Raw genomic sequence first — 10,658 nt, 5'->3', positions numbered from 1 at the left:
CTCTTTTTGTGTGTGCTAGTCCTGGGGCTTAACTCAAGGCCTGGGCACTGACCCGGAGTTTTTCTCAAGGCTAGTCCTCTACCACTTGAGCCATAGCTCCACATCCAGCCTGTTTTTGTTTATTGGAGATGACACTCTGACAAACATTCCTAACCAGAATGGCTTCAAACAGTGAAGCCATGAAACCATGATTCTCAGATCTTTTGTTTAAATGCTATTTTTAATAGAACTAGCTTTGATTTAAGAACAATCAACTTACACTTTTCAACTGATGTGTACCAGGACATTTTAAAATTTACTGGTGTATGGGCTGGAAATGTGGCTCAGTGGTAGAGTGCTTGCCTAGCATGCATGAAGCCCTGGGTTCGATTCCTCAGTACCACATAAACAGAAAAAGCTGAAAGTGGCACTGTGGCTCAAGTGGTAGAGTGCTAACCTTGAGCACAGAACGGCTCAAGGACAATGCGCAGGCCATGAGTTTAAGGTCCAGGTTGGGCAAACACAAAAACAAAAAAAAGTTTACTGGTGTAAACTGTATCAAAATTTAAAGTTATTACTGCAGATTGAGCTATTGGTGCAATGATTTCCATGAAACTCTCTCCAAACACAGGACATTTATAAGGTAAGAAATTCAATAATTAACAGCAATTATATAAAATCATTCTAAGGGACAAGAAAAGTCTGAATATCCTGATAAACACACTATTAATAAACAACCCAAGAAAAAACGTGAAAAATTCCAACCTGTATATTATAAAAATATGCAAGGATGGCAAATATGCCTGTATACTGCTCCAAGGGAACACATTAAACCATAAAGTAGTACTATAAGCCTATTGGAATGGCCCAAATCCAAAACATTTACTCCACCAAATGCTGAAGGCCGTGAACAGAAACTCACTCATTGCCAGTGAGAATGCAATTATACAGTTATGCTGGGGGTAAGGAACATGATGGCAAGGTTATATGGTGAAAATATTTAGTTTTGTTAGAAATCATGTTCCTTACTGTTTACACAAAAATGCTAAAAACTCAAGTTTAAAACAAAATTACAGTGTGAGCATTCACAACAAGTTTATCCATAGTTGTCTAAACTTGGAAAGAACCAAAATGTCCTTCAATACCTAACTGAATCGATAAGCTGTGGCCCATCCAATGTAGTAATTTGTGCTAAAATGTAAATGAGTATCCAGCCATAGACATGGAGGAAAGTTAAGCAATCACTAGTTAAAAGAAAACAATCGGAATAGTATGTATGTATGTAATAGTTTCTAACTACATGGCATAAAAAGGCAAAGCCATGGAGAGAGTAGAAAGGTCAGTAGTTCCTAAGGGCCAAGGGACACATTGGAGAAATGAGAAGCAGGATAAAGAGAAATAGATTGATGCTACATTTGTAGATTCATGGTCATATTCATTCCATGAATGTGAATAAATTTATACCAAGAGTGAACCCTGATGGAAACTGTGGAGGACACCAGTTGATAATGAGGTGTCATTTGGAACAATGTACCACTCAGAGGATACTGATAGTGTGGGAGGCCATGGATATGTAGGGAGAAATCTCTGTATCTTCTACTCAATATTTTTTTGCTGTGAAATACAAAACAAAAAAAAATCATTATTTATGAAAAATACAACTTCCCATACTCAAATATTTGCATGGCTTTGTTCAAAATATGTTAATGAGAAAGAATAAGTTTACAGGCAAAACTCACTTTTAAAGCTAGATTATCTTCAAGTGTATGAATGTTTTATTACTGTTATTATAACTGCCCTTTAATGTAGGACTTCTCATTTATTATCATGGACAGTTCTGAAGTGAAATGGAAAGCAATAGCTTCTTGACAAGCTTATAGACTTTAAAATTATTCGGGTGGGTGAAAGAAATGAATGCTGCAAAGCTTTATTGACATTGATATTGACGTTTGCTTAATTCTAAAATGACATAAATTAGCCTCTTCAGAAGCTTCATCAAGTATATCATGTAAATTTCTGTCAGTTGTTGCAAGTTGACAACTTTTTGACCTTAGGCATAAATAATACATTGCCCTGAAAAACTTGAACCAATGCTTTTACTAGCAACTTCAAAGATTTCTAATACTGCCTTCTGAGAGTTTGCCATAGTAATCCTTAATCAAGTATGTGTGTGTATGCGTGTTATTTCAAACTGTAAAAGTACATTTTATGAAAGTACTAAGGGAACATTTATTATGTGTTAGGTACTTCAATATTTCACTTAATCTTAAGAGGTCAGAATTGTCATCTTCTTCTTACCTTCATTTTAAACACAAGCAAATTATGGTATGGATTCACATAACATTGACTATCATGTGTGGGGTACCTTTTCAATTATTTTCTTATTAATTGACGTTTAATTTCTAATTTTACCAGCATTGGAAAGATGGGTGTGTCCAATTACCCCATTTTGCAGAGGAGAAAACTGAAGAACAAACAAATCATTGAAAGTAACATACGCTGATTGTAGATATATGACATCTGGCTGGATTCTGTGAGTTTAACCAAAAAAGCTATTCAACCTAAGGCATAGCAAAAATATAGTAAGGATATCCAGTATGGAATGTAATCAGCCCAGGTGGTTTTCAATGTACAAATGAGTCAAGAAAATGTGGTGTATAACACAATGACAACTGTAAGTAAACACCGAGTAATAGGCAAGTGGCAGATTAAAAGGAATACACAAAGACTCAAAATTACTTAGAAAAGCAGTGATAGCCCAACAGAATAAGAACCAAGAAACAGTACTTGATTGTGGCCAAGGAGAAAGCAGAAGACAAATGAAGAGTAGAAAGGAGAATAAAATAAAAAATTCCATGTATATTTCAAACAACTATGAAAAGGAAGAACAACTAAGAAAAGGTCAGGAGGGGTGAGTGAGAATGCTGAGTAACAGTGATTAAGATGAATTGTCTTCAGAAATTGCTTGGTTAAATGGTAACTCATATGTTCAACTGAAAATAAAGTATCTGTTCAGCAGATCTTTTGCTACACCTGTCCTGTCTTTCTGATCCTTGAACTCTCTCATCTTTTAAGTCATTTTCTCATTTTAGTGAAAATTTCTTTTTGTTATTCCCCGACTGTCAGAGTATTAGGATAAAATCAGGGAGTATTAGGAAAAAGTCAGGGAGTAAGAATAAAGTACAGAGCATTAGGATAAACTTTTTCACCTAAACTATAATGACACATTATTTTTATCTCCACAAAGTAAGTAGTTAATACTGATTTGGGTATTTATATTAAGCTCTTTTAAGATAGAGACTAACTTCTTGTTTCCTTGCACCATAGTCCCCAGGGAAAGTTTGAAATCAACATTTGAGAGTGTTCTTTTGGTTTTTCTGTTAAAGAGACAAATAAAGGAAAATGTGATAATATCACAGAAGACTGAGTAAATAAGTCAATGTAAGTTGTGAGAATTTGTATTATTATAAAATAAATTATGAATAAGTGGAAGTTCCGGTAAGATGGCAGAGGAGAAGCTGGAGGCTAAACAAGCTCTCGCATAGAAAGCAGTTTTAGTGCTCCAGTGAAAAGTCCTAAGCCAGAGAATCACACCAAGTATAACATCACAGTAAAGAGAGTTAGGCCAGAAAGGGAAAATTCAGACAAGGAGACAGATCTGAGCACTTGCCAGCAGCCGCGGCTGCGGTGATGGTGGTGGCACTGGCCGTAACTGCCATACCTGCAACACAGTCTGTGAAAAAGGCACCAGACGCAGCTCCAAGCAGATTCTACTCAACACCAGTAAGAACTGACAAGGAGCAGACATTTCATCTTGCAGACCGCAGACCAGAAAGGACCCAGGAACCAAGACTCCAGTGTGAGCAGAAGACTGACATCCTCACTCCTTCTCTGGGAGCAGAGGAGGGAAGGCCAATCCTCCCCCTGCACTACTGGAGATCTCCATCTTCGATACTGACAAAGGCCTGGCTGAGTAGCTAGCTCCAACTCAGGCCTTGGAAGAAAACTAGAGGCATTTAGCAGATCAAAGGAACCTATTCTGACCTGCCAGGCTCAGCTCCACCCAGGGAAATGTCACCCAGCCCAGGCAGAGCAGGAATGGCTTTCTTCACTAGGTAAACAGAGCCAGAGGCTGCCCCTCCCTACAGCAGTCATGACAATCATTTGAAATTCAGTAAACCTAAACCCTGAGAATGGCTACAGGCTGGGCTCTGTGAGTGTCTCAGAAGCTAGCCCCTCAGGGAAAAGCTAATGTTTGCTGAAAGGCCTCAATTCTACCCAGAACCTAGCCTTAACACAGCATCTCCAAACTAGAAGAAACAGCCATCTCTCTCTTTTGTGAAACTCAAAGCATATCTCCTTCCCATTGAACTAGCCTGGGAGGAGAATCACAAAATCCTGGGTAAAGCAGAGCATTTTTCTGCCTGCTCAAACAAACTGAGTTAAGAAACCAACCAAGCCACAAGACAATCAAACACCACAAGGAGACCAGAGACTAGAGACTAGTTAAGGACACAAAAGAGATACAGGATCTTCCCATCCCCTCCAAAAAAATAAAAGAACTCTTTTTTTGTATCTTTTATAAAAAAATTTTAAACTTTTTAAAATTTTTAACTTTAGAACAATTGTTTTCTATTAAATTTTTTTCTTCCTCCTACACCTTTTATATTAGGGATATATTTGTGGGTGATTTTTTTCCTTTTTTTCTTTTTCTTTTTTGTTTAGCTCTACTGATCTTTTGATCCTTTTTTTCTTTCTTTCTCATTCTTTTCAATTTTTCTTCTCTTTCCTTCTTTACGTAACTTAATTGCTGTTCTGCTCATGCTCAGATATACCCGTAGTCGATTATTAGACCTTATCCCCCATTTTGTACACACTTTATCCAGAAATTTATTACTCAATTCAAAACAACTTAGACTTAAATTTCTTAATAGCGGTATTATCTCTTTTTACGTATATAAAATTCTAAGCATTTTCAGTTTTTAGTTTTTCATGTCTCCTTTCTATCCCTCCCCTTCTCTTATGCTATCCCAGTTCTTCTCTGTATATTACATTGTTAAATTAGCATACTTTTTAATGTGACACTATTTAAATTTTGTTTTTCTATTTATTCTTGTCTCTATTTTTTCTTTCTCTTTCTTCTTTTTTTCTCTCTCTCTACTAACATTCTATACAACCTATTTCCTGCTTGGAGATTAGGACTTAGTTAACTCTCCCTCTAATTATCCACATCCGTCTATTACAATTTTACCCACATCTGTTCCTACACCTAATAATTTCTGGTTTGCCAAATTCTTCTTTGCGGTTCATAGCACATTAATAGTTGTTTGTTATTGACTAGATATATCTGTTGAACTAGATTGTATCTGCAGACTTTTCACTGTGCAACTACAGACTTTGGTTGATGCTTGCTTTAAGATAGTGTTCTAGCACTAAAGTGGTGTTACTTTCATCCCAAATGGGCAGAACAAGCCGAAAAAACACAAGAAAAATGGCAAGTCCGGGTATATCAACTCCTAATCATGATAATGAGGGGACAGAACAGATAATGAGTAATCCAGAGGAGAGTTCCCCAAAACCTCTAAAAACAATACTGGTAAACTTGGTAAATGAAAAGATTGAAAACCCGAAAAGGATTCTGTGCAAGCATGAGAAGGAGAGAGAGGAGTCAAACCATAGGTTAATACAGGAACGTGAGGAAGTCACTCAAAGATTGATACAGGAATTGCATGAGCGGCTTGAGAACACTCAGAGAAATGAAGGAATGGAGTGAGCCGGGTGAGATCAATCAAAGAGATAGACAGGAATTGCAGGAGTTTGCCAAGAATAGACAAAGAGAAAGTCAGGAATGGTGTGAGCAGGCTGAGAAAACTCAAAGAGAACTACAGCAATTGCATGAACGTGAGGAAGCTAATCAAATTGTAATATCGGAATTGATTGAGCATGATGAGAATACACAAAGATCACTAAAGGCATTCATGGAATTATAAACATAGAGCTGAAAGAACTCAGGGGGGTCCACAAAGAGAATGCTGACTGGAACCCAACAAAAGGAATGGGATTCCAAGGAAACCATAACCAATCAACTAAGTGATTTGAGAATAAACACTGAACACCAAATTAAGGAAGTAAAGAAGTTCATACAAGATCTAAACAAAGCTCCAACAAATAATTTGAAGCCATCAAAGCCAACCAACTAGAAGGAAAAGAAATAAAAAACAAAGTAGAAAGTCTTGACAGCAGGTTAGACCATGCAGAAGATCGAATCTCGGGGATTGAAGACAGCCTAGATACTATAGAGAAAGAACATACAACCATCCAGGACAAATCGAAGAAATATGATAGATCTATTCAACACTTGGAATACACCATCAGAAGGCCTAATCTGAGGATAATTGTTGTAGAGGAGCACCTAGAGAGAGAATTTAATGGTCTAGGAAATTTGTTTAACAGAGTCTAGCAGAGAACTTCCCAAACATGCAAAAAGATAGGCCTATTTAGATACAAGAAGCTTTTAGAACTCAAATTAGACCAGACCAGTACAGGATATCCCACTATCACATTAAAATCCACACAGGATCAATTCAGATCAAGAAAAATATCCTTAAGTCAAGGAGAAAAGATCAATCACCTATAAAGGGAAACCAATTAGAATCATCTAAGATTTCTCAGAAGAGACAATCAAAGCAAGAAAAGCCATGAATAATGTATGCAATGCCTTAAAAAAAAAACAACGATCAACCAAGTATACTGTAACTAGCTAAACTGTACTTCATAACAGAAGGTCAAATAAAAGCATTCCATAGCAAAGAAAAATTGAAACAATATGTCTCCACCAAACCAGCCCTACAAAACATTCTTTTTTTTTTTTTAAATTTTATTTTATTTTATTTGAGAACATAATATACAGAGGGGTTACAATTACATTGGCAGGATAATGCATACATTTCTTACCAAGCATTGCAGCCTCCTCCTTTGTTTACCCTACACCTCCCTTCCCAGCCTCCCCCCTCCCCCCACCCAATCATACCCCCCCCTCCCCCCCCCCACACACCGACATTGTAAAGCTTCTTTTGACATGACATTTTGTACTTCTCATTGTTGCAACAGGTCCACCTGAATCCTTAAACGACTTGTTTGTCCCCATCTCCTCCACATGTTATACTGACATCAAATATAGTGAAAGCGGGGGTTACACTGTGGTGGAGGGACATACAAAGCAACAAAAAAATAATCTTATAAATGCGTTAGAAACACATGCATGAAAGAAACAAAAACATTAAAATACATATTTAAGGGTTCGTTTTCCTAACATCACATTATCTGACCTTTTCCGCTTGACTCATACCTATACTAGATATTGCAAATAAGGGAAACCATGGGACCTATGTTTCTTTGGGCCTGGCTTACTTCACTTAATATAATTTTTTCCAAGACTTTCCATTTCCTAACAAATGGGGAAATGTCATTCTTTCTGATGGAGGCATAGAATTCCATTGTGTATATATACCACATTTTCTTGATCCATTCATCTACTGAGGGGCATCTGGGTTGGTTCCATATCTTAGCTATGGTAAATAATGCTGCAATAAACATAGTTGTGATGGTAGCTTTAGTGTGGTCTTTTTTTAAACATTAGGGTAAATGCCCAAAAGTGGGATTGCTGGGTCATAGGGGAGTTCTATGTGAACTCTTTTGAGGAACCTCCATACTGCTTTCCAAAGTGGTTGAACAAGTTTACATTCCCACCAACAATGAAGTAAGGTTCCTTTCTGTCCACATCCCCTCCAGCATCTGTTGTTGTTAGAGTTCTTGTTTTTTGCTGTTCTAACTGGAGTGAGGTGATAACTCAATGTTGTTTTGATTTGCATTTCTTTTATGTCTAGGGATGTTAAACATTTCTTCATGTGTCTATTGGCCATCCTTCTTTCTTCTTCAGAGAATCTTCTCTTTAAGTCTTTTGCCCACTTATTTATTGGGCAGTTGTTTCTTTGAGGATTTGTTGTTGGGTGGTTTAATTTTTTGAGTTCCAAGTATATTTTAGATATGAGACCCGTGTCCGTTGTATGGCTAGTAAAGATCTTCTCCCAATCCTTGGGCTTTCTATTGATCTTGCTAGCTATGTCAATTGCCCTGCAGAAGCTCTGCAACCTTATGCAATCCCATTTGTCCAACCTTTCTTTGATTTGTTGTGTTTCCGGTTCTCTATTCAGAAAATTTCGGCCTGAAACAAGGAGACCTAGGGTTTCTCCTATTGCATCCTGTAATGTTTTCAGAGTGTCTGCTTTGATTTCAAGGTCTATGATCCATTTGGAGTTGATTCTGGTGCAGGGTGATATATAAGGATCTAGCTTTAGTTTTCTACATGTAGTTAACCAATTTTGCCAGCACCATTTACTGAAGAGGCTGTCTTTCTTCCATTCTGTTGTTTTAGCTCCCTTATCAAAGATTAGATGGCTATAGGTCTGTAGGTTCATTTCTGGGTTTTCAATTCTATTCCATTGGTCCTGAGGTCTGTTCTTATGCCAAGACCAAGCTGTTTTGATTACTATGGCTTTATAGTAGAGTTTGAAATTTGGTATTGATATTCCTCCAGCAGTGTTCTTTCCGTTGAAGAGCGTTTTTGCTATTCGGGGTCTTTTATTGTTCCATATGAATTTTTGGATTGCCTCTTCTATTTCCTTGAAGAATGAGGGTGGAATTTTGATAGGTATTGCGATGAATTTGTAGATAGCCTTGGGAAGTATTGTCATTTTCACGATGTTAATCTTTCCAATCCAGGAGCATGGGACGTTTTGCCATTTTTTAAGTTCTGTGTTGATTTCCTTTTTCAAGATTTTAAAGTTTTCATCATAGAGGTCCTTCACTTCTTTAGTTAAGTTAATTCCTAGGTATTTTATTTTTTGTGGGGCTATTACAAATGGAGTTGCTTTCCTAATTTCAGCCACACTTTTCTCATTGTTGGCATACAGAAAAGCCGTCGATTTTTGGGGGTTAATTTTATAACCTGCTACTTTGCCAAAGTTTTGAATCAGCTTGTGTAATTTGGGAGTGGAGTCTATGGGATTCTTTAAATACAAGATCATGTCATCTGCAAAGAGGGAGAGTTTTATTTCTTCTTTCCTTATTTGGATCCTCTTTATGTCTGCATCTTGTCTTATTGCTGTAGCTAGGCATTCTAATACTAGATTGAAGAGAAGTGGAGAGAGTGGGCATCCTTGTCTTGTTCCTGAGTTAAGAGGAAATGGCTTTAGTTTTTCACCATTGAGTATAATGCTGGCTGTAGGTTTGTCATATACAGCCTTTACTATATTGAGGAATGTTCCATGGATTCCTAATTTTTCCAAAACCTTCATCAGGAAGGGGTGTTGGATCTTGTCGAATGCTTTTTCTGCGTCTATTGAGATAACCATGTGGTTCTTATTCTTGCTCCTGTTGATGTGATGAATAATATTAATTGATTAGCATATATTGAACCAGCTTTGCATCCCTGAAATGAATCCTGTTTGATTGTGGTGTATGATTTTTTGGATGAATTGTTGAAGTCGTTTGGCCAAAATTTTGTTGAGGAGTTTTGCATCAATGTTCATCACAGAAATGGGTCTATAGTTCTCTTTCTTTGATGAGTCCCTGCCTGGTTTTGGGATGAGGGTTATGATGGCTTCATAGAATGTGTTCGGTAGTGAGCTTTCTCTTTCAATTTCATTGAAGAGTTGGAGGAGAATTGGTGTGAGCTCTGCTTTGAAGGCCTTGTAAAATTCTGCTGTAAAACCATCTGGTCCTGGACTTTTCTTAGCTGGGAGGTCTTTTATTGCTGTTTCTATTTCAACGCTTGATATGGACCTGTTAAGATAGTTTAACTCATCTTGGTTTAGTTTTGGCATGTCAATATTTGCTAGGAAGAGGTCCATTTCTGTCAAGTTCTCAAACTTATTAGCATAAAGTTTTGAGAAGTATTCCCTTATAATGTTCTGAATCTTGCTTGTTTCCGTGGTGATGTTTCCATTCTCATCTCTGAGTTTATTAATTTGGGTGTGTTCTCTTTTTCTGATAAGATTTGCTAAGGGTCTGTCAATTTTGTTAAGTTTTTCGAAGAACCAACTCTTTGTTTTGTTGATTGTTTCTATAGTTTTTTTGGATTCTAATTCATTTAATTCTGATTTAATTTTGATTATTTCTTTCCATCTACTGGATTGGGGTTTATCTTGCTGCTCATTTTCAAGGAGGTTTAGATGTGTCATTAAATTGTTAGTTTCAGATCTCTCCAATTTGTGGATGTAGGAGCTCAGAGCTATAAACTTGCCTCTGAGTACTGCCTTTGCTGTGTCCCAGAGGAGCTGGTAATTTCTGTGTTCATTTTTGTTGAATAGCATGAACATTTGAATTTCCTTTCTAATCTCTTCCATGACCCACTCTTGATTCAGCAGTGTGTTGTTCAGCCTCCATGTGATACCGGACTTTCTTTGGTGGCTTTTGGTGTTGAGTTCTAATTTTATTCTCTTGTGGTCAGAGACAATGCAAGGTATAACTTCAATGTTTCTGAATTTAGACAAGTTTGCTTTGTGGCCTAAAATGTGGTCTATTTTAGAAAACGTTCCATGTGCTGCTGAGAAAAACGTGTATTCTGATCTGCTGGGTGAAATGCTCGGAAGATGTCTGTTAAGTCTAGTTGATCTATG

Source organism: Dipodomys spectabilis, unplaced genomic scaffold, assembly GCF_019054845.1.
Source record: "Dipodomys spectabilis isolate Male_0828 unplaced genomic scaffold, ASM1905484v1 ptg000612l, whole genome shotgun sequence".
Classification (NCBI taxonomy): Eukaryota; Metazoa; Chordata; class Mammalia; order Rodentia; family Heteromyidae; genus Dipodomys; species Dipodomys spectabilis.
Note: the sequence above shows the minus strand (reverse complement) of the source record.